Below are 24,547 nucleotides of genomic sequence, written 5' to 3'. Positions count from 1 at the left end.
AGGCCATTCCGCAGGGGGGCACTGCTTTACAACAGACAGCTTGTTTGGGGACGGTGCTGCATATGGGCGCATGAGGTGCTGGTCGGACAACTCAAAGCGGCCATGTCACTGCCGGCGTTGAGTGCTTTATGTCGCGCGCTTAGATGCCGGCGCCGTACACCGCTGTGTCGTGCTCTCCCCCGTCTTCACCTTGGAGTACTTTGGGCGCTGCACGTCGGGGTGATTGTGTCACAGGTCAGCGCGTGCCAACTAGTCAACAAAATGCTTAGCCCACTTAGGCCCTGTACATGGCAGATGCTTACGTAGGTGCTTAAGAGAAAAAACCCGGATTTTTTTCCTAAAAATGGATTACACAGGTGCTTAGGACGGGTGGCAGAAGCAAAGTTTTGCATCCCGTGCCAGCCGGTGCTTATAAGAAATAACCGCACACGGGCGACGACTGGTCAAACCATGCCAAGTCAGCATGAAAACCACTTTTATGAAATCAAAGGACTAAGTTATCCAGTTTGAAAAATTGAGGGACTAAGTTTTGCTGGTTTTGAAGTTAAAGGATCATTTCTATATTTTCGATAGAGTTTAGGAACGAAAAATGTACTTTTCCCTAGACAAAACTACACAACAATATATATGGCCGGGGTCTTCAATCAGCTGGTAAACTGTTGAGACTTTTGTCACGTAACAGGCCCAGTAAAGTAAGTTTGTTCATCTGCCACTGCTGGCCCAAGACACATCGCTGCAAACATTGGCCGACGAGGACGACGCATTGTGGCCATGTGATCCATGCAAAATATAGAACGACGACCCTGGCCGTGACAGGGTCGGCAGTGTGACTTCCTTCGACTGCAGGACGTTCATGAACTGCACGACGGAGGGCCGCGCGCTTGGGTCGGGGTGCGTGCACGGAGCCCGACGACCAGCGCGCGGTGCACCTGCCACATACCATCATGGCCGTCGCCGAGCTGCTCGTCTCCGTTTAGCCTTTCGTCCACTGCCTCGACCATGACGCTCTTCTCGTACAGGTACCAAACCCACTCGAGCAACGGGATGGACACTCTGTCAGCTGCTGCGGCTGGTTGCTCCGCGTCCATGTCCATGTCCGGCCGCCGGCCGGACACAATCTCCAGCAGAACCATGCCCAAGCTGTAGATGTCGGATTGGGTGGTTGGCCGGCGTGTGCGGATGAACTCCGGGTCTATGTACCCTGCAGTGCCCATGACGATCTGTGTGGTCCGCGGCCCGGCTCCATGCTCCACAAGCCTTGCCAGCCCGAAATCCCCTAACTTGGTGCTGCGCGATGAGTCCAGGAGGATGTTGCTGGGTCTGATGTCGTCATGCAACACACACTGATCACACTCCGTGTGGAGATAGCATAGTGCAGATCCCAGGCCAAGGATTATTCTATATCTGTTATAATTTAACCAGATTAATGACCATATATAAAAATCTTGTATTGGCTAGTGACGGTTTGGGAATGAAACTGAGAACTTAATTTCAGCTGGTGTGTATATGTCGGTCAAGGCTGCCTTCCGGCACGAGTTGGTAGACGAGCGACAGCCCTCTAGGGCTATCCGACCATCCTAACAAGTGCACAAGGTTTCGGTGCCTCAGCCGGCTTATGATCTTCACTTCCGACTCAAACTCTTTCCTCCCCTGCGCTGATGATTCGGCGGAGAACATCTTTATGGCCACCGGGCCGTCTTGGTCGGCCAGGCTGCCCCGATAGACATTGCCGAAGCCCCCTCGCCCGAGTTTCTCCTCCTCTGCAAAGCCCTTGGTGGCAGCGGCGAGCTCACGGTAGCGGTACCGCCTAGGGCCCGCTCCCCTCTCAAACTCAGCTTGCTCATGTTCTCTGTCATCGTTATCATCAGAATCCCATATGCGTCGCCGACATACTAGGATGCCGATGGCGCAGACCAACGCAAGAAAAGCTACTGCTATGGAAGGCACCAGCACAGGCACTAGCCACCGTGGCGGCCGCGAATTGGTAGCTAGTACAACGGCTTCTTCTAGAGTGGAGCTAAACGACCAAGACAATACTTGATGCAGCTCGATGCAGATACCGCTTGCTCCAGAGAAGCCAACCGCAACCTGCTGGGGCAACTCCTTCTTCATGTCCACGGACATGCTCACCGTGTACCACCGCTCGTCGCCGCTGATCTGGAGGTGGGCGACCAGAACACGCGTACGGTTGTCATAGCTGACCTCGACAGTCATGACGGCATCGTCGGAGCCCAGGCGCTTGGTCACGTTTGTGTAGGCCTTGGAGTCGATGGAGTTGACATCTATGCCAACGTGGTTGTTGCTGTGGTCCATGGGGCTGAAGTAGGTGTCGAATTCCACCGCGACTACGCGGTCATCGCCGGTGGCGTTGAAGTTGTTGCTGCCGTTGAAGAGGGCGAGGTTCATGCCGTAGCTGTTGGGAGGGATCCTGGACGGGTAGCGCACTAGGAAGAAAGCCATACCGTCATCCATGCCGTCGCTGCTGTTGAAGTCACACTTTTCTCCAGGGAACTTCTCATCCGTCTCATTTTGGGGCCTGATCTGGAACGTGAAGTTGGAGGAGAAGCTGGCCATCTCGCCGGTGGCGTTGTCCCAGAGCGGCACCGGGCAACCATACGATGCCCGGCCAGCGCTGTACAAGTTGGCTTTGACCTCATTCTTTGTTAGGTCGATGGCGCCAGAGCCCATGCGCGCGTCACGTTTGCACCTAAGCTCCGTGTCGCAGAGGTCGCCGGAGTTGCTGCTGGAGAAGTTGAAGTTGAAGGAGAGCGCGGTGGCCAGACCCGGAGGTGTACTGGTCAACGACAGCAAGTAGCAGAGACAAATGATGTACACGGAGACGGAGAGGAGGTGGTGAATTGCTGCCATTGTTGCTCGCTAGATGTTTGGCTTCGGTTTTAGTGGCATCACCACCACGCAAGATGTGATATATATACGTCGGATAACATGTATCTTTTCTCCACGATAGCTAGATAGCTTTGAATTCTCTTTTGCTTCTATCTAAATGGTTTTGCTGGTCTATTTCCTACTAGTTGAACGGGCGAGTCAACTGACGTGTTTGGTTCGACAATTTTCCGCGTTATCCGATTATTACGCTGCAAACTGGTCCCGTTAATCGTGTTTGTTAGCTTGGCCATGCAAAAGTAAAATAAAATTCGTGTTTGTTTGGCTCGGCCGTAAAAGACTACTCCACGTAAACAGATTACACCACAGGTCTCTGTTGATTCTGCCCGCCCGTCACCATAAACAGATAACGTAACCGCTTATAGTCCTCCAGTCCAGCGGATGTTTCATCGAGATCGATCCATCCACCCTCGGTCCCTCCGCCGCCGATCTGTCGGCCCGATTTACCAGCAGCACTTGTGGCGAGCCAACTGTGTCAGTCTTTTCTCCACAGATAAATTCATGGGAGGTCACTGAACTTGTTCCCAAATTTCACTTCGGTCATTCGACTTGGAAATACATGAAATACAGTCACAAAAGTCACATCAGTTATTACCGGTGAACATCGCGTACGTTTTGGCTTCGTATTCTGCCTACGCGGCGTACTGTTTGACCGATTGACCATCCCCTCACAAGACGATCCATGCTGGCTTGTAGCTCTATTAGTTGTGTCCCGTATTTCGTAAAGTGTGTGCTTGCCAGGTCTGCAGCTCCATTTGCCAAGGCAATGCCAATCTTTTTAATGGCTAGTAGAATCACAATCTCCGCCATGATTTTATGAGAATTCCTAATTTCTCACTGTTGGGTGGTTGCCTAGTTGTATATTTTAGTCAATATCAATAGAATGACCACTACAAGATGAAGTCAGTGATATATAAGTTAATCAGTCAGTGCAGTCTGCTAGGACCAAGCACTTGTGAAAACACTTCAACATTATCAACACAACTAAAAAGCTCAATAAGCAGAATATGTCTGATAAATCCTTTGAAACTCTTATTAGTTCTTGTTTACATATCTAGCTCTCTAACCCACACAATCAAACAAACAAGTATTTACAACAGGCCGATCCATGAGAAATATAAAACACTCGAGACTATGCAATAGTCCCCTGCGACAAACTTAGTGTTATTTGCTAACAAGCACGAGTGACCTTATACCAAATGACTGACAGACCCTCTTCCGTATAGGGGCATCTCAGCTTAAAATGGCCCAAATGTTGAAATTTCAACCAACTGAAGTAAAAGAGGGAAGCAATCTGATATACATGCTAGCTCGCCGATATGAATATTGTACTTCCATGTTGTTGGCTAGTGTGACCTTTTCAAATAACTTAGTTCCATATCACAACATCTATCGAATAATATCTCCACATTAACAGAAAGAAAAATGGCTAGAGTTGTGTCATTAAGCTGCAAGAAATATGTTTGGAAATCAAGAAAATAAGTAACGAAGCAAAGCAATAATGTCATAGGATCATATTTTCCTATGACAAATGTGACAGTTCTAGGTAACTTCGTTCCATATTTTCTTCAATATCCATGTAATAATATCTTGATATATGTATACAAACAAATTGATAGAATTGTTAATTAAGATGCACGAAACAACATACGAGGTTTTTGTTAGAACTATAGGAGGTTCTTCTAAGTACAACCTAAGATAGCCGAAAAAACTATCTAGGGAAAGACCACGCATCGGCCTGTTAATAGCTTAGATACAATCTATCTTGATGAGCCTCCTTGTGCAATTTGAATTCGGATTCATCAGAATAGCCTTCTAAAAGAAATCTCATGGCTAGCTTGGCTGGTATTGTTGCATTTAAACTTGCTCATAGAGATCATGAACTCTCATGGAGCCATGGGTATCATTCATCTAGACTTTTAGAGTGTGCAAGATGGTTGTTGATGATAAATAGATGGATATAGCAACCGCATTGGCATTCTTCGGCTACGAGCTGGCTCGGTGGTGGTGCAAGGTGGGTGTCGTTGTGAGATGATGTGCGGATGAGGTGGTGTCGGGAGCTTTTGGGTGAAAACCCTGTCTCTGTCATGGTCATGGCGGTGACCAGCGATAGCGGCGGTCGTACCTTCTTGGAGGCATAGTTGTATTGTTGCCACACCCCTCCCGCGCGGATCATTGTAGCTCCGATGGAAACCCTTGATCCTATTTGATCAAATGATGGCGGCACCTTGGTGATGTATTCCCCTCTAGGGGCTTTGCTTTTGCGTGGGTTGGGTCGACGATCGCCTACGGTGAAGTCGGCGTCGTTTGCTCGGAGTTTAGGGATGATGATGACACGTCTAGGGGAGGAGTGATGACGATTACGCCAGGGACGGAGCCAGAAAATGGCGATAGGGGGGGCATGGCTTGAACTAGAAGAGCCGGAACTAGAAGAGTCGATCACAATCATATAAGACACAATCATGTAAGCATATAGTATAGTAAATATCATGAGGTCTAAACACTCAAAATATAATTGCGGTTCTGCAATATGAATAAATTTGCATATCTATTAATCTTGAAAATCATGACTGTATAATTTCTTCAGAATTCGTTACTAGTTTCGATTCGCTACAAAATGTTCTCTACAAAACTCTTCCTCTTCATGCCTACAAACCCATAATTTGACAGTCAAAATTTTCTGATTTTTTATTTATCTAGTTTCTAGTTCTGTTGTTTTTAAGGCACACATCAAAATTAAGTGTAGATTGAAAGATTAAGTTAGAAATCATGTTCACATCCTTTGAATTAGCATCATGTTCACATGACCGACAGCTTGAACCAATTGGCTTGAAAAAATATGAATTGACTGAGTTCTCTTTCTCTTTATGTCTACACACATAATTGGACAATACAAGAATTCTAATAATCTATCTAATAATGAAAATAAACTAACCTTTCGTTGATCATCTCGTCGCTCATCCGTGTACCGTGTTTGTGCGGCCGGCCGGACTGCTCCTGCGGTCTGCGGATCGGCACGACGGGGAGTCACGCCGTCCGGAACGGTCGGACGGAGGCCTTCCCTCCTCGGCGGATGGAGAGATTTGATGGAGAGGATGGACGAGGCGACGGCGGCAGCGAAGTTTTTCCAATCGCACGAACTGAGGAACGACGGACGAGCAGATTGTGGAAACGTAACAACCGTGCGTACGTCGTGGACTGCTTGCGGTCGTGAGTATTGCTTCCAGACTCCTTGTCTTCCACATGGGCTGTTTTTCATTTTCTTTTTCTCATATTAGGGCCGTTGGCCACTAGGCCTGCTTCCTGCAATCACACTCACACCATGTTGTGTACGTACATGGGCTCTAGGCCTCTCGCTGTGGGAGGGCCGGATGGATCACAGGGGGGCCGAGACAGCCAAAATTATGTGCGTACGAAGAAAAATACATGGCACCTAATCGCTATTAAGGTGTAACGAGATCGTTTGGGGGGGGGGGGGTTAGCCCCCCCCCCCCCCCCCCCCCCCCCCATCCCCCCTTAGAATCATCCCTGGATTACGCATTCGTGTTGTCTCGACGTAGTTCTTTTTGGAGTGGTGTGCATGGGGTAACTTATGTGTGCCGATCGACGGTTCTGATAGTTTTTGGCCGGTTCTCCATAATTAACTTGGCAATCTGGCTTTTGCTCGGTTTTCCCCAATTAACGGAGCAACTCTTTTCTTCTTAGTGAATGCAGGAATGCTGCCATTTCGAAAGAAAAACAAGTAGCTGGATATTTGATCCTCAACTTGAGGAGCCCTCCTTCTTCCTTTTACCCATCAAAGCCAGAGAACCACTTCCGTTAATCCCTGTATGCATGTTTGTTTTCGACGTTCCGTCCCGTCTCTCCCGCGAGAGACAGGGCGAAACCTAACGCGCCGCCAGCCCAGCCCCCTCACTTCCCCACCTTCCCCTCGCCGCCGCCAGGGCGCGCCGCCGGGCGAAGCCCAGCCGGCGTCGGCGGCGGCGAGGATCTCCTTCCTCCTCGCCTGATCTGCTGCGGCGCGGGCGCGGCACCTTGGCGAGGACGCCTCGTTCTGGCGCAGGGCGTAGTGGTGGGGCTGCGTACGGTCGCACTGGTGGCGGGATTGGACGGTGGCTCTGCGGCGGCTGCGTGGCGGCGTGGTGCGGGGCGGGGCGGCCAGGCCCAGCAAGCAGGCGGCGGCGTACGACGGGATGTCCAGCGGCGGCGGCGTCCGATCTAGGCTCAGATGGGCTTCGGCAGGCCATGCATGCTGCTGGCTTGTCTTCCATGCTCCGTCAATGGCAAACTGCTCCTGGGCTCGACCCGCAACACGAGTACATCGGGGACTCCGGCCCTCGGCGTGGCGGTGGTGGCTACTTCCTTCGCCGGAGGTGGTCGGCCAGCTGGTTGTGGCATCACACATCCAGTCCCAGCGCCGAGTGGGAGACGATGCTGCCGGTGAAAACCGTGCTATGACTTCGGTCAGGGTGGGCGATGGCGGCGTTTTCGCGTCGTTATCTTGATGAACACATCGCCACTGTAGCTACCGTCGACTCGCTTGCGCTGCTCCGGGTGAAAACCTAGACCCGGGGTTCCCGGATCGAACGATGGCGACACTTTAGGCGTCGTTCTCCCTCATGGGGGCATTGTTTTTGGAGCAGCGACTGGATGGAGGAGACAAGTGGTGGAGCGATTTTTCATTTACCACATCAAAGATGGCGGATCTCGGCGGCGTGGTGCAATGGGGATTCGGTGTCCGATGCAATGAGATGGACTCGCGCAGGAGGAGGACGTTGTCTGGCATCATGGTGGCGTCGATGGCAGAGAGGCCTAGCAAGGTCGGTGCGTTAGTTTTTGCTCTGAAGATGGATTGGTGGAAGATGGCGGCGACAACACATGAGAGTGCGTCAGACCGGTGTATACCCCAAACCCAGTATGTGGCTTGGTTGGGGCCTCCGGCATTAGATGTTAGGCATTTGTGCGATGTCTGTTTGGTATTAGGCTCAGACTATCGGCACACCTTCATCAAGTGGATAGAAATAGTGACATATGTTGCTAGGATGGTGGCTTCAGACTATCTGATGTACTACTTTATAAGGTCTTTGTGAATAATTAATAAAATGGCTGCATGCATCGCTCAGATGCAGAGGCCGGGGGTAATCCTCCTTTTCTAAAAATACTTGTAGTGGCAAGGAAAATTGCTCATTCTTTTTTGCGTCGACCCTACTAGGATAGTTACAAGAGAACTAGCTAGGAACGCACCTGGCTTGTAATCCTTCAAGATCGAGACAGATTAGGTGAAAGTGGTAGCCTCTTCCTTGTGCGCTTCAGGATCCAAAATCACCAAAACGGTGTCATGGTTTTCTTGAGAGTATGGAATACTAGTCTTGTTGAATCCGTCTCAAGAGGCAGCGCTGATGTCAAAGTCAATGCTAGCTAGTCTTTCTTGTGTGGCTGGAATTACTTCTAGAACAACCACATTAGCCAACTATTTAGATGTAGAATATTCATACCCATGAAAACCAGGTGAGAGTGGGGGCACGGCAGTCATGTTGTAGAAGCCAGTGCGAACCAGTCAGAGAACCTGCAAGTCAAGTCAATGCTAGTTCGATGCATGGAGATAGACTCGCAAGTCAATGCTAGTTCGATGCATGGAGATAGACTCGCACAGGAGGAGGTTGCTGTCTGGTGTCATGATGACGTCGATGGCAGAGTGATCAGACAAGGTAGAAGCCTCAATATGATCTGAAGACGGACCTGTGGAAGATGGCGGCAATGACACGCGAGTGCGTCTGACCGGATTGTGCCCCAGACCCGGTATGTGGCTCGGCTGGGGCTTCCGAATATGTTTCGGCTTCCGGCTTTTGATGTTAGGCTTAGGTGAGTGGTTTGGGTAGTGGTCCAGCTAGCACCCCTTCATAATTTTGGACAGAAGTAGCGGCATGTGTTGCCAAGATGGTGGATTCAGGCACATTGTTGTAATACTTTGTAAGATCCTCGAGAATAATCAATAAAGTGGCCGTATGCATCCCCCAGATGTAGAGACCGGGGGTCATCCTTCTTTTTTTTTAAAAAGTCAATGCTAGTCTTCGTGTGGTCGTGGTTGTCCTCGAAGTTCTGATTATTTTCCAACATACTGCGGTATCTGAAAGCAACGTGCATGAAGAAAATACCCAATGGTTCCTCGGGACATCTGTCCCCGGAATCTCACCGGTCATCCAGCCCTGCCTATTAGTATATTACCGGGTCTTGTTTTGTATTACAGCTTCACCTGTACCAGCAGGGCTTGTATTTGATTCGATTGTACCTGTACCTCCTGCTGGCCCACTCGCATTTAACCAGCTACTCCCTCCCCACCCATCGCTGTCTAGCGCTCTGTTCATGTCGGAAGGAAGCAGTACACAAAACGCGTCTGGCCCCGTTTGTGATGGTTGTTCTTCTTTATTTGTCACTCCAGAGCTGCAATTGTATACAGTGACTGAGAAGTTTTGTGATTAATCACTGATGAATATGATTACTGGAGACATGTTCTACTGCTTGGATTTGCTACCTCTCTAGATACATCTTCCTCTCCTCACCCTCTCAGCACTTACCTACCGAGCAGAGCAAAACAGAGCCTCCATCCCAAACTCAGCACCGCGCCGCACTGCTCCAGTAAGAACCCTAGATCCATCTACCTCTCCTCACCCTCGCTACCTCTCTTCTCGCGGCATCTGACGCCTTCTTCATCTGCTCGACACTCCTGCTAGAATACGTCCGCAAGTCAGGTCAGCTCCCCATCTCCATTGATCCCCTCCCCTCTCCATTCCTTCCTTTTTCCTCTCCCCATCTCGCACAGGCTGTCTTCTAAATTAGTGTGCTATGTTTTATTCACCCGCACAGCAGCCGTGATGGACCCCGATGAAGATGTCGACCACCCCGGCGTCGATCTTTCCTCCTTGGACCCCGCATGCCCGACCCCAAGTTCCAGGACTTCACTTCAAAAAGTTTGCTCCATTATATCCACATTCAACGAATTCAAATGAAGACTTGTCGTATAAATTGGTTTTGGTGGCATGTTGCGGCTGCCCTCAATTTCTAAACTCGATTTGAAATTTAGCACATGGCTCATGAACATGGTTGATGGGCCAAACAGATGCATTAAACTATCTCATGATAGATCTATTAGGTTCTCGCCAGGGGATATCCACAAAGTTTTCGGTATCCCCTGTGGCAACCTAGACATACACATCCCTGAATATCAACAAACCAAAAGTTCAGTTCAGTTTTTTAATTTGTGCTGGGTATGCCTGACAAAGTGAATCAAGTGCTGAAATGTGTTGAAATGGTTATAATGAAAGATCTGAATGAATCAACTGCCAATAATTTAGAGATTGACTGTTTCAAGATGGCTTTCGTGATCTTTTCCATGGGCCACATCCTGACACCGTCTACTAAACACGACCAGGCCATCATAGACTATTCGTCAGCTATTGCAAACACGGATAAAATTGTAGACTTCAACTTCTGTGATTATGTGTTTGCTGATTTACTGGCAGCTTGCTCGAAGGTAAAGCAAGACATTCAAAATAATAGACCAGTTACTCACTTGATAGGATGCCATCTTTTTTTCCAGGTATATACTGCTATCAATCATTTTTTTTTTCTTGCACTACATAGTAGATTATTGTTTGATTCCTCCAAACAGTCGTAATTTGAAATTTGATGGAATAGCAGATTTTTTATCTCGACAACCTAGACCTTGGCATGCTAAACCTCCCTCACAATTCATACTCCCGTTTCGACGAATCAAGGATCAGGAAGATGATTATCCAGTGCACTAAAATTGGCCCTGCCCCCCTGATTACTCCCTAGGCCAGGTATTTTTTGTAGTACATTGGCAATCCATTTTAAATTGAAGCCGATGAAATATGAATGCACTAAGTCCCTCATTGTTTTCAGATCCGTCACCATTCTTAGATATGCTACATGCGCTCCGTTTGGGATTCAAAGCCTGATGCAAACACATCATCATCAAAGAAACCAATTCTCCCGCCCCAAAAAACGTCTGTTACAGAGAGCCCTCAACATTTTTCTGCTGGAACTTCTTCATTTTTGACCAACATCCCTACGCCTTCGGAATTCACCGGCATCCTCAAGGATAACTATCCACAATTGGTAAACATATCAACCTGTTGTTAAACCCCTCTGTAGAACCACAATTTTTTCCCACACAGTATATAATTCATGTTTATGTACAGGCACATTCCGAGCTTGGCATACTCCTCAATCCGCACAACGCTATTTCCTTTAAAGCCTGCTATTTTCTCACAGCCCATGGATCACACATGCGACTCCCAGTTATTTCTCTCTTACTGGTAACACTATCGTCGACCAGTTGTATGGATGCAAGCTTCTTGATCATGAAGCTTGTTGTCTCATATTTCGCCGTTCGAATCAGATTGATAATCAATCGCTATACCCTGGATCCACCCCCAAATGGCGCCCTTACATCGAAGCCGATTTCTCGGTATGACATACTTTATGTCCTTTTTGCTTCAACTTCATAATATTAAATAACCAAAACATTTTTTTATTGGTAAATACTGGTGTACTCGCTGGAGACAATGTTTGGGACATGGTATCCGTTCTGAAACAATTCATGCCACAAGATATAAGCCACCAATTGCCGAACACGCGCCTAGTAAGTATCTCAACTTCAAACGTTCCACTGCTGCATAGCAAAAAAAAATATTATCATTTTCAATTTTTAGTTCATTATCCTAGCCTACCTTCAGTCTGGTTGGAGTGTGTATTGTTGGGACATGAAAAGGAAGATCATCCACATGTGCGATCCAATGGCTGATCCATGTTCTTACACTGCACAAAAAGCCAGCCACCTAAATATTGCTGACAAGCTTCACAATGCCCTCTTCACATGTTTGAACAAGTTTTTCAAATCATGGCATGTTGACTCACCTAATTGGAAGAAGAACTTCCAGTTTCTTTCCGCCACATTGTTTGACCGCAATGAGAGTGGCGTCTGTTTGGTTCACAATTTCACATGGCTCGTCACTTGAACGGCATCGGACTTGTACAAAGCTTGACAATGTAAGTCAAGTCCCGCTACTATATTGTATACATTGATATCTTGAGCGACATGCTGACACCCCCCCTGTCTCATTGCAAAATGCAGGAAACACTTGTTCATCAGAAGAAACTCATGGCGGCCGAGTTACTACAGTTAGATGGCAACCTCGCCAGCCTCCCAGCAACACTCAAATCAATATTGCATGGCCAGTATAAGGAAGAATAGTTCTCCAACCAAGTATTCCGTGATGTACGCACGTTAACTATATCAGAATTCTATTTTAAGTGTGAACTTCTAGTACTATAGTTACCAAACCATGTAACCGATATTCGAATCTATTCCCCTGCTTCAAGGATTTATTCCTATTTGTTCAAGTATTCATTCTTTTCCTCTACTGTGCCAACTGTCAACATCAATTTCTCTACTGATCTATGTGACTGAAATATAACGCAGAATCTTAACTGTGCCAACTGTCAACATCAATTTCTCTACTGATCTATGTGACTGAAATAGTTGTTTCTTCCTTTCCTCACTCAGGCTGATTTCATTCATGAGTTCTCCATGTAACTTCGTTGATCTTTCAATCCTACCTTCAGCCTGCTGTGCTAGTTCTTCAAATAACCAATTCCTCCCCTATATACACATTCTGAACATTCAGTTTACCATAAACAATCCATTTCATATATTTAAATCTGGTTATATATATTTACCTTCACGCATGAATCTTTAGTTAAATCATAAGGTAAGTTCTCAGCATGCTTGATGGATCCTTTTACCTGTCAACATGATTTGTGTGAGATCGTGCTTACATGTGCAACAATTTTATAAAACTACATTTTCAGAATGGTCATTACAAAAGTATTAATTATTCATACTTAAACATTTACCTTCATTAGTCCAAATGTAATACGCCCGCCATCGACTTTGCTGTTTGCCTTCACCAGGGCACTTAGAATTTGTTTATTGTAGTGCTTGATCCTTGGTAAAGCTTTTTTATCTAGTTGAATGAAACCACTGTCCACCAAGTCGAAATATATCTGTTATTCAGAATCCTATCAGTACAACCACAAGTTTAAGATAGCAAAAAGGTCTGCCTATTGAATTATTTAATTGCCTCTAGCAGAACAGGGCACCCATGTAGTGTTATGTTAAGCAGTGGATTATCCCGGTTCAGTTTCCTTGCACCGCTTATTATCTCATCAACGGCATATTTTCCCCAATTGACATCTTTCAAATCCGCATACAGTATCACCATCATATAAGAACTCCCGTTGACGCAACATTTTTTCTCCACAGGATCAAGTGCAATAGAAAGGTAAAGCATTGCAAATGCTCTCTCTGTGCGTGAAGCGTCTGTCATTTAATTCGAACCCCTTCTTACTTTCTCCCAACAACGGTGCAACGAGTTCATAAACTGTTATTTCTTCAGTTACATCAGGAAGTTTCAGTATGCTTCGCACAGCTTTTATTTCACTATGCATTGGGGCACCTTCAGACAAAGGAATAGTTATTGAACCACCCATTCTGTTCCCAATTATGTTCGCTGCCGCAGCTTCTATAATATGAACTATGTCACAATCATCTACGCCAATTCTCAGAGCACGGTCATCAGGCATCACGTTAAGCATTAACCATGCTGAATGGTTAAGGTCTGTATGCACCGGCTTGTTAATCCACTCTACTCCTTCTATTCCTATTTTTCTTATTATGCCCTTTTGATCTGCAGAAAGTGCATGATACAATTTTTGCAGATCCGATGCTCCGAATCTGACCTGTTCCTTGGAATTGTCCCCAACACCACCGAACGGTCCTTTTGTGCTTCCACACTCTTCTATTGGACAGGAATCCTGAGCAAGATCTACCGGGCTAGCTACTACTACTCAATTCATCAGATCTAGCAGTTGCTAGGACAACCTGAACAGTATACTTTGGACAGATTACTGATGGGTCCGGAATACATTTCTAAGCATATCTATGAGATAGATGGAGAATGTGTTACCTTAGATTAAGGCAGTGCCTCCATTCCATCCACCACCTTGAGATTTCTCCCTCTGCATTAGGCACAGAGCTGTTCTTCGCTTGATTTGGGAGGTGTTTTTTCAGAACAAGGGATAGACTGCATGCAGGCTGTAGATTTTACCCCAACAGTGGCACCGACGCTCCAGTTAAAGGATCACCACCAACCAACCAACCCAATTTACTGCCCTACCACTTTGGATGCATATTATACTAACACGTCTGTAATTATATCAGATGTGCTCCCTCCATGTTGGAACTGCTGAAAAATCAAACACTTTGGCATTATCTTTAAAAAAAATGCATGTCCACTTCACTGACATTCCCTTTTTTTAAGCAAATAGTTTGATTTACCAACTAGACTACAAAATCCAGATTAAGTAACATATTGTTGTATACATTTTGATTATTAATTTTATTCATTTTTATCCGATTATGCTGATAGTTTCGCAAACAATCCGAATTAATTATTTTTCCCGTGAAATCATGTAATTAACTCACATACATAATTACATTCACTTCTTTTAAAAATTACTTATTTCAATTTCTTTAGATCGGTGCAAAACTTGATAATTTGGTTACCTTGTCCAGAACGCAAGTCATATTACGCGTCCGCTAACAAAGCTGCGGTTACGACAGGGCTCTGACAACGACCTTGCCTTGGCAAAAAGGTAGCGTGTTCCAGCAGGACAGCATTTATCAATGGACGATGGAGAGCGCGTCGTCCCTGTCTGTAGATCGTGTACCGTCCTGTTCAACGCTCAGTACAACACTGTTCGTCAGCTGTATACTCCACTTTCCAACTATGCCTCCAAATGGTATTGGCCGAAACGCTACTTTACCTGCCAATCTTGATGTACTGATTGACGCAATAGATACGGGGGACATATGTCCCCATAGACCAAACGTTCGCTTCATTGACCGTGCATGGGTGCATATTCAATCGCTTCAACGTTCAAGGACCCCACGTCCAACTAATTCCGCAATCGGTCTTTGTGCACAGTATTCATGCTTGAGTATGCTGCTCGAAGCTTAGCCATACGTTGTTTGACGTTTCCCTCGGGGATCTGCGACTCTGCAGTCAGAAATTCTGAAGCATTGGAGATGGCTATGAATGGCAATTTGTTTTCCGATTTAAACATATGTTAGTGAAAAGCTAGCATGGTTTTTGGAGCACTGCATATAGTGGTGTGTTGTGTCAGAACTCAGAAGCTCGGAAGCTTACAAAGATTTTGCAAACACCTACTGTTATGAAGTAAGGCTATATTCAGATAAGCCTGAGCAGTATAGTAGCTTTTTTTTAAACACAGTACAGACGCAAGCGCTCATATACACGCACATACACTCATCCCTATGAACGCACACACACACTATCCCTATGAGCACTTTCAAAAGACTGAGCCGACATATCATCTTGAAATTTACGAAGTCACCGTACGCACCTCGTCGTCGACGGAAACATCTCCTCCCACTGAATGAGCATTGCCAGAAATTCTAAAATAAATCCAGAAATAAATGCAAGCACCAGGATTTGAACCCTGGTGGGCTGGGATACCACATTCTCTCTAACCATCCAACCACATGTTGGTTCGCTGAGCAGTACAGTAGCTAACCCACCAGCAGCGAACGAAGCACTATATATGCATACTAAGAGCTAACGGAAGTTACTTTGACAGAGCATCTATCAACCCGGTGGAACTAACTACACTACCAGCATATATTCTTGTCCATTTACTTTAGATAATTCGAGCCACAAAGCACCTGCGATACTTGATAAATATAGTGGAAATCCCAGTTTAGCACCTATAGCCCGACCTCAGTTTAGCACGCATGGCCCAACCTCAGTTAATTTGGAGTACAAGAGAATTCAACCTCAAATTCAGTGTTATTTTCCATAGCAGAAACATGATGTCTACTTACGTCAGAATTCCAACTGGACAGCATAGTTCAAGCTGACACGAGATATGATTGCTGGAAACATGGCACAAATATATACAGAAGCATGGAAACTAAGATGTCAAAACAAACTGCCAGCCTAGCATACCTGTTAAGTATTGTGATTAGTTAGAAAATATAGGATAGACTAGGAATTATTCTAACTTGTCTTTTACTTCAAAAAGATTATGTACTCATGCTTAAGAGGCTCAAGCAATACAATATCAATCCCTTTTTATTCCTCTTAAATGGTGTCAGTCTAACCCCGATCCAAAACCCTAGCAGCAGCTCCCGCAACACGCCGCTCCCCGTGCGGTCCATCTCCATGATCATCACCAGTGGCCACGCCACCCGTACCAAGAGTTCATCCACCAGCCGGGTTGATCGGCTACCCTAGAGAATCTTTTTCCCAATTCTTCGATCCGTTTTTCCTCTCACACCAGTTGTCTTGATCGTCATTTCTTTTTTTGTCTTCCAATCTAAGATTAATTGGCGCCGCCCACCACCGCCCGTTGACCCTAGCGCGCCTCTACTTTGACACCGGCGCGACCACCCAGCCTCTTTTCCGACATGGAGGCCCAATATAGCCATCGTCCATGCGTGTGCGGGCCCGTTGCTCTGCGCTGTTAGTCCGCCCCGGATCGGCTGCATCACGATGGTCCAGAATTCATGCCGCTTGGTATGGCGGCCGCTTGCGCTCCCCTGTTGTTGGGCACTACGTGACCCACAACTGCCTCACATCATATACGCATTGTGTTGTGCGATGCGCATAGTCCAACGCCGTGCTATGTCCGCCGTTTTTCGCCGGCTATCATCACTTGGACCGATCATATCGCGCGGCTGCTCACCTGGTCCGTCGCTGCTGCCTCCACCATCCGTGACTTTGTCCTCATCACTGAGCAGTGTCGCCGACCTCATGAGCGACCGGATTGATCACCCGACTGCCCGTGATCCGTCGCATATGTGTCGTGCGATCGACCTGATAAGTCGTTTGCACGTGCCTCCGTAGGTCCCATGCATATCATACCTGAATCTTATGTGCCCCTCCATCGATCGAGCAATGGGCTTCCGCGACGTCGCCCTGTCGGGCCACAATGCCGCTGCATGAGGTTTTCCCCGCGGTCGCACCGACCTGCGCGCTACCGCTGCATCACCCCTTTAGGCCATAGCACCGTGACATGCGGTCCATGCCGCCACCCTGAGGTCAGGGCCGGCCCATAGGCCGGGCAAACGGGGCGCCCGCCCTGGGCCCCCAGCAGGCAGGGGCCCCAGCCCAGGTATTATTTTCTCTATAGTACTAGGAAGCCCAGAAAAACAACGAGAGTAAAGAGGGCTCGCTCAGCGTCGCTCTTTCCCGTGCTCCTTGTCTCCTCTACCCCAAATCCCATACTCCAAAAACAGTGCCGCCGTTCCCGAGCGCCTCCGATTCCTAGATCGCCGCCGTTCCGATCGCCGCCGGCCATTAGTGGGGACTAAAGGCACAAATCGGGCTGTCCTTCCTTCTTCTATGTTCTGCTCGTTCCCCATTAGCTAGATGTTGGAGACTTGGAGATAGTACGTGTTCTTCTTTTCCTCCTCCTCATAATCCTGTTCCTCCTTTCAATTAAGTAGATGTGCCCTCCAATGACTCCACATCTCTTCTTCTTATTTTATACTCTTTAGACTTCAGTGGATCTAAGTGTGAGTGCTCGGCAGTCAGGAGATTAGGGGAGCTCCTGAATTGGAGAAGGGGGGCAAATTATTCAGTTCATGGTGTTGTGTTCTCGTTCGTGCTGACTTCAACTTGTGGATCTGCTGATTTGGCCACCTACATCCACATTCAGGTGCCTTTTCTTCCCCGTTTTAATCATTTTATGCTGCTTGTTCTTGTTTATTGACATGTCCTCTAAAAAGTATTTATCTGGTAGTAAAAAAAGGAAGAGAAAAAATCAAATAGATGAAGAGGTAAAATGCATAAAAGGATCACTTGACAAATTTTTCAGACCTGGTAGTTCTTCTAGAGATCCCCTAGAATCAATTGGCCATAGAAAGTGTTGAAGAACAACCAGCTGACAAATGAAGTCTCCATTCAAATTTAGGAATACAATCTATTGTGGAAAGCGAGCTTCTGCCGAACTACATCATTTCATTAGTTCACTTGATCCATAAATAAATTGTACTATCAATTTTAGAGTCCAAATTAAGAAGCTATGTACTGGATATTACTTTGCCTTTGAAATATAAAATATTTTGAGATTTTGAGTAAACAGGGGGCCTTATTGCTGTCTTGCCCCAGGGCCCCATATATCTATGGGCCGACCCTGCCTGAGGTATTCCTCGTCGTTACCCTGACTCGCACGTTGTTGCTGCGTTGCCCCTTCAGGCTGCAGCGTCACTGCATGCGGTCCCCTGTGCTGTCCCCGCGTGTCGACTTCTACGTGGTATGTGCCACACTGCCTCCCTTGGCGCGGAAAATCCATTGTCCACGCATGGTCTTTCTCACGCTCTTGTGTTCTTCCTCGCCTAGTTCGAGCACCGTTGTTGCGCTCCTATCGGCGATCGACGTGGCCCCCTACGGGCTACCTCTGCTTCCACCAACCACATCATCGCCACAAGTTCGACTTCGTCTAGCACCAGCTCATCACCGGCGTCTCCATCATCTTCCCTGACCACTTCATCTAATCCTGCTCATAGCCTCGGTGATTACATGCCTCATCCACCTCGTCGTCAAGATCTTTGTGAAGGTTCTGTCGCCGTGACTCGCGCCCAACTTCAACGCCCTTGTCGGCGCGAACCAGAACATGTTCATCACTGGACGCAGTTTGCACAACAACTTCGTCCTAGTGCGGCAGTCTGCGCGCCTACTCCACCAACTTGGAGCCCGTCGGGCACTGATAAAGCTTGATTTGGCACACGCCTTCAACTTAATCAGTTGGCCGTTCCTCTTCGAGGTATTGCCACATTATGGATTTGGCAACCGATTCCTGGACTGGCTGGCCATTCTTCTCTCATCTATCAGCACCAAGGTGCTCCTAAATGGCAAACCCGGCCCGGCCATTTGGCACCGACGCGGGCATAGAAAGGGCGATCCCCTCTAGCTCCAGCTCTACGTTGTCACGGTCAACACGCTTGGCCGCCTCTTGCGTCGCGCCACAGAGCTGGGCATCCTGCAACAGCTTCACCCCCGGCGACCGATCCCCACCATCTCGCTATATGCGGACGATGTGATCCTATTCTGACACCCCTCGCAGGGCGACATCTTGGCAGTGAAGGGCATCCTGCAGCTCTTTGGTCATGCCACGGGCCTCCAGTGAACTTCCTAAAAAGCTCGGCCACCCTTATTCGCTACGAGGCCAACGATGATGTACCCTTCATTGACTTACTTGGCTATACCATTGTGGACTTTCCTATTACCTACCTTAGCATTCCGTCGACGATCAAGAGCCCTCCACAACTCAGCTTCAACCCGTGGTTGACAAAACCGTTGGCATGCTCCCTGGGTGGAAGGCACGACTCATGAACAAGGCCGATTGTCTCACGTTCGTCAAGGCCTTGCTAAGCGCAATCCCTATCCATCAGCTACCGGTGCTGGCATCTCCAAAGAGGATCATCAAGGTGCTTGAAAACATTCAAAGAGGATTTCTCGAGGCTGGACGCGCAGAAGCCAATGCTGGCAATTGCTACGTTAATTAGCGGCATGTCTAACTGCCAATCTCGCTCGGAGGACTCGGCGTCCACGACCTTGAGTGCACCGGCCATGTGCTCCGCACGCATTGGCTATGGCTAAGCCTCAACGACAGCACCAGGGCTTGTAATGGTCTTGACTTGCAGTTTCCCGCCGATGAGCACGTATTCGTCTTGGCTTCCACCACCATGCAGATCAGTAATGGCCAGCAGACCATGTTCTAGGAGGACCACTGGATTGGAGGCTGTTCGGTCCATGAGATCGCGCCACTTCTATACTCCTGCATCCCAAAACACCGTCGTAAACTGCAGGTAGTGGCGGACGGCCTTCGGGATAACCACTGAGTGCACGAATCCCAAGGTACCATTGCATCTCGAAAATAGGTGAATACCTACAGCTATGGCATATGATCGAGCATACAACTCTCTCCACCGTGCCTGATTGCCTCCTCTAGAACTGGATTTCTAAGGGCACCTACATCGTGCAGTCCGTCTACCTTGCCACTTTCCACGACTCCACCACCCACGACGCCTGGAACCTCACATGGAAGTGCCAGGCACTGCCACATGTCAGGTTCTTCCATTAGCTCGCCCATTTCGATCGGTGTTGGACCGCTGACCTCCTCGCCAGCCGCGGCCTTGAGCACCCCGCTCGCCGCCACTGTGCGACAAGGCACCGGTGACAATACAACATCTCCTCCTAGCCTACCACTTCTCTCGGCAAGTATGGTACGATGCACTAAGTTGGCTAAGGGTACCCTACAACCCGCCCAATAGCGAGCCCTCGATCAACTCCTCCGCATGGCAGCTCATGTCCAAGCCCAAGAATAAGGGCCTCGCCTCCGTGACCCTGCTCATACCATGGATGCTTTGGAAGCACCGTAATGACTGTGTCTTCGACAGAGCCAGCACCTCTGTAGTTGCCCTGAAGGCCAAGATCAGGGACGAGGCGGCCCTTTGGGCTAGAGCCGACGCGCTAGAACTTACAGCTCTCACCCCAGACCTGGGACGTTCACTGATTTTCGTGCTTTTGCACTGTATGTTTGCCTGCTAGGAGGATTAAAGCCAAGCCCTTCCTTTTCAATCAAATGAAAACGCAAAGGTCTTTTGTGTTTTCAAGAAAAAACATCATCTACTCTGACAACCACGGGCAACATCGGCACCTTTACGCCACACTGACTAGCGCCGCAACTGTCGTCGAGTCCTCCTCTGTTGGCCCATCCGACATGGCGTACAACCATACCGGTCCCCATCTACACATGCATGGTGCTGGCCATACCGATGCATGCCTTCGTCCACGACGTTTCCCCGGACCTGTCAAGCCTTGTGCGGCGCCTCATCAACACCGAATTTCTCCTGTTTACGCATGCCTGGTGCTGGCAATGCTGACACATGCCTTCTTCCGCGACGTGTCCCCAGACTTGGCAAACCCGGCGTGGCGCCTGGTCCACCCCGTCCTCTTCCCGGCACACAATTGCACCCCTAACTAACATGGCGCGCCCTTGTGTTTGCGGCTCCACGACGACTACCTCAACCCCGGACACCCCGACTCGACATCAACCACGATGTAACATCCCAAATTTGCAATTTGGAATGTTATACACTAGATCATCATGAATAGCATATTTTCTTGCATTTTGGTCGATCCTATAAATTTCACGCAACTCAAGGACCCTCGGAGAGAGTTGGAGATTTCGTTATTTTCATATTTGCGAGTTTTCTCAAATTTTGAAAAGAGGATCATTTGATTTATTTATTTCATCTTCAATTATTTTTCCAATATCAAAAATATAAGAGAGGGAATAATATGACTTTCCCAAATTTAGGAAAAATGAAGATTTAATGAATAAATCAAATTTTGGTTTTGCCGGAGTTTCGTTTGCTTTTATTTGGATAGGGAAAAATGCGCGTTTTCAAAAATTGCATTCTAGGTCCGGAGTAAAGTTCATTTTGTTCGACTCATTTTTAGGAGTTGGGGAAAATTTACTTTAGTAATTTTGGAGTTCGTTTAGTTTAGTTTTCTTTTGTTTTTCTGCGCGCGAATCCAGTTAAAAAAAAAGGACCAAGGCCAGCCGGGCCAAAGGCCCAGCCAGCCGGCCGCCTCCCCAGCCAGCGCGCGCGCCAGGCGTAGCGCCAGGCCGCCGCCTCCCTCGCTCTAGGCCGAGTCCCAGAGGGACTCTAGGCCGGTTAGCCCCCCCCCCCTTTCCTTGTTTTGTTTTCCCTCTTTTGCTTGCCCCCTACCCCAAGTAATCCCCCCCACCTATATAAATACACCCCAAACCCTCCCCCTCTCCTCACATCAATCCCAAGCCCCTCTCCTCCTTAGCCGCGCCCCACCCCGCGCCCCTCACCCGCCGCCGCCGCCCTATAGCCGCCGTCGCCGCCGTTCGCCGGAGCCTCGCCGAGGTTGTCCCGCGCCGCGTCTCTTTTTCTCCCCTCGGTTCAGTTTTTCTTCTAAACCGTTTCGGTTCTTTCTTAACAGTTCCGGTTTTCTTTCGTTCTTTGTTTCGGTTTTCTTTTCCGAAAACCCTAGATCGGTTTTCGTTCTTCTTTCGGACCGTTCGTCTCAACGAAAGTGATCACCGATTATTCCCCGGTTAACGACGCCCGTTCGTTTAATCGTTCTTCTTTTTCTTTTCGTCGGATTTATTCCGCGATCGTGATCTCAGATCCGATCTTCATTCTAGTCTTTCTTCTCGCTCGTTTATCGGAATCAGGTGATTCAAGCGCCTGGAGTTTCGTTTCGAAACCGCCGTTCCGTCTAATCAACTTAAACAAGTTTTTGCCCCGGTAAAATTTGACCTAGTTTCAACTTGCTAGAACCGAGTTGTTTTCTTCCGCCGTTTGTTTTCCGTTTCTTTGTTCGGTTCGTTTTTTCTTTGCAACCGGAGTTCTTAAGTTGAACTTTCTGGTTCGTTCTCTTGTTCGAGTTTTACCTGTGCATTAGATGAGTACTTATTGTGTGCTTGTTGTTTGTCTGCGATAGATCACCCGGATTGCGCCGCCTGTTACTTCGAAACCCTAGGTCTCGCGGATCATCAGCAATGCAAGTAACACTTTGATCATACCTTTTCTACAACCCATGTTTTATTGCATTAGATCAATCTTATCACATTGCATGATTAGGATCTAATTAAACTGTGGGATGGGAAGTAGATGAGGTAGTACCTATCACCTGTATTATTATGAAACCTTTGGGAGTTACTTCTACATTTGCTTATTATGTCATGCTATGCTAGTAGACGTGGATTGGGTGAGTGATATCCATGACAGACGTGAGTTGATAATTTTAATGGTTTATCTAAGGTGGCCACTTAAACACACATCTGGGTGGATTGAGGCACCTGATGTCTATCAGGACTTGCCTGTTTTATTTTGGACCGCCACCCAGGCTCAAAGGGATCATAAGATAATTCATGCTAGAAACTTCCGTGTGCAGCCACATGCTACTATGGGCTCTGGCATAGTTGACTAAGTTGTGCGAACTCTTACGGGGTGGACTAGCAGATGTAGGGGTTGTAGGTGGTACGGTCTACCCCACATGTAAGGTGCTAGCGCTTCTGAAAGACTATGTCTCGGTCATCCGTTTCTCAAACACCATGTAGTGCGAGAAACCAAACGGAGGCGATCGAGTCATGTGGGGAAAAGTGCGCAAACCTCTGCAGAGTGTACAAACTAATCATGATTAGCCGTGTCCCCGGTTATGGACAACTTGAGTATCTAGTACTTGAATATCATGTGAATCTCAACATGTTACTTCTAATTAATGTTGTTGGGTTTTAATTGTTCACTTAATTGGGATCGGAATGCTGTCAACCATTCTCGATGTTTAACAACTACCATGATAGTTAAATAAATTTATTCCTTTGCAGTAGGGAGAAATTGGCTTTACGCAAAACTGTAACCATAGAGCTTTCCACCAGCCATATATGCATATAGTATAGTTGTTTCATTCCATTACTCTCTATGTGTTACATTGCCAGCATATTCCATGTGCTGACCCGTTTTCGGGCTGCAACTTTCATGTTGCAGACTTTTCAGACGACGAGTAATGTGCTTTTAGGTCGTGGTTCTATACTCAGTGATGCCGTTGGAGTTGATGGACCCATTTATCTTCCGAGTCTTCCGCTGTTATCATTATTAGATGGCCTTAAGCCATATTTATTGTAATAAGTTCTCTTTGAGGCCACGATGTAATAAGTGTGTGATTGCCACTCTGCTATAAATCCTTCGATGTACTGTGTGGTGTCAGCATTACTGATCCAGGGATGATACCTGAGCACAGAGCACTTGATCCATTCGGGTCGGGTCGCTACACACGACGTCTCTCGCATAGCTATGCCGACCATGGCAATGTTAATTAACCTTCAGCGAAAGGGCATAATGTATTTAGAATTTCTCTACTAATGGGCATGACATTTACATTTTGTGTTTTTTTATGGCAGATTCATTAACTTCGGATGGCAAAAATCTGACCTTCTGGTGGTTGTTCATTGTGGTGTGTTGCCATCTATACTAAATTCTCACGTTAGAAGATTCTGGATCATATAACTTATATTGTAGTGCGTTTGTATAGGCAAAGAAGAATGCAGAGTTGCAGAGGTTTGCTCCATCACTTGAGGACGTATACTAAACTGATAGGATGTTCAGCATAATTTTAATATAGCCTCACCTTTCATCTCTATGCAGATATGTTCTACAGATAGCTAAATGAAATACCATGCAGGTTGTCCATATTTTCCTAATGTGGATGAAGCATTTGTAATATTTGTTTGCACATAGTTTAAAATTAATCCTTGCTTTTGCAGAAAAGGTAGTCGCACTGATTTCAATTGATAGGCATGTACCAACCTAAATGTGTGCGTCTCCTGAAATGTTTTTTGCAAGCTTTGAAATCGTTATCTCTCTTCAATTTATGTCGTCGTCTTCATTTGTGGACGTGTTAGAGAAGGTAATGCCCTACAAGTTTCTGTGCTA

The 24,547-nt window shown here is 47.3% G+C and overlaps 1 pseudogene; it reads right to left on the bottom strand.

The window, feature by feature from the left end:
- Positions 1-481: 481 nt before the first annotated feature.
- On the bottom strand, positions 482-2,882 carry LOC125523568 (annotated as a pseudogene).
- Positions 2,883-24,547: the final 21,665 nt, after the last annotated feature.

This window comes from Triticum urartu, chromosome 7 (genome assembly GCF_003073215.2).
Source record: "Triticum urartu cultivar G1812 chromosome 7, Tu2.1, whole genome shotgun sequence".
NCBI classification, from domain to species: Eukaryota; Viridiplantae; Streptophyta; class Magnoliopsida; order Poales; family Poaceae; genus Triticum; species Triticum urartu.
Note: the sequence above shows the minus strand (reverse complement) of the source record. Positions and strands in the feature narration are given on the sequence as shown.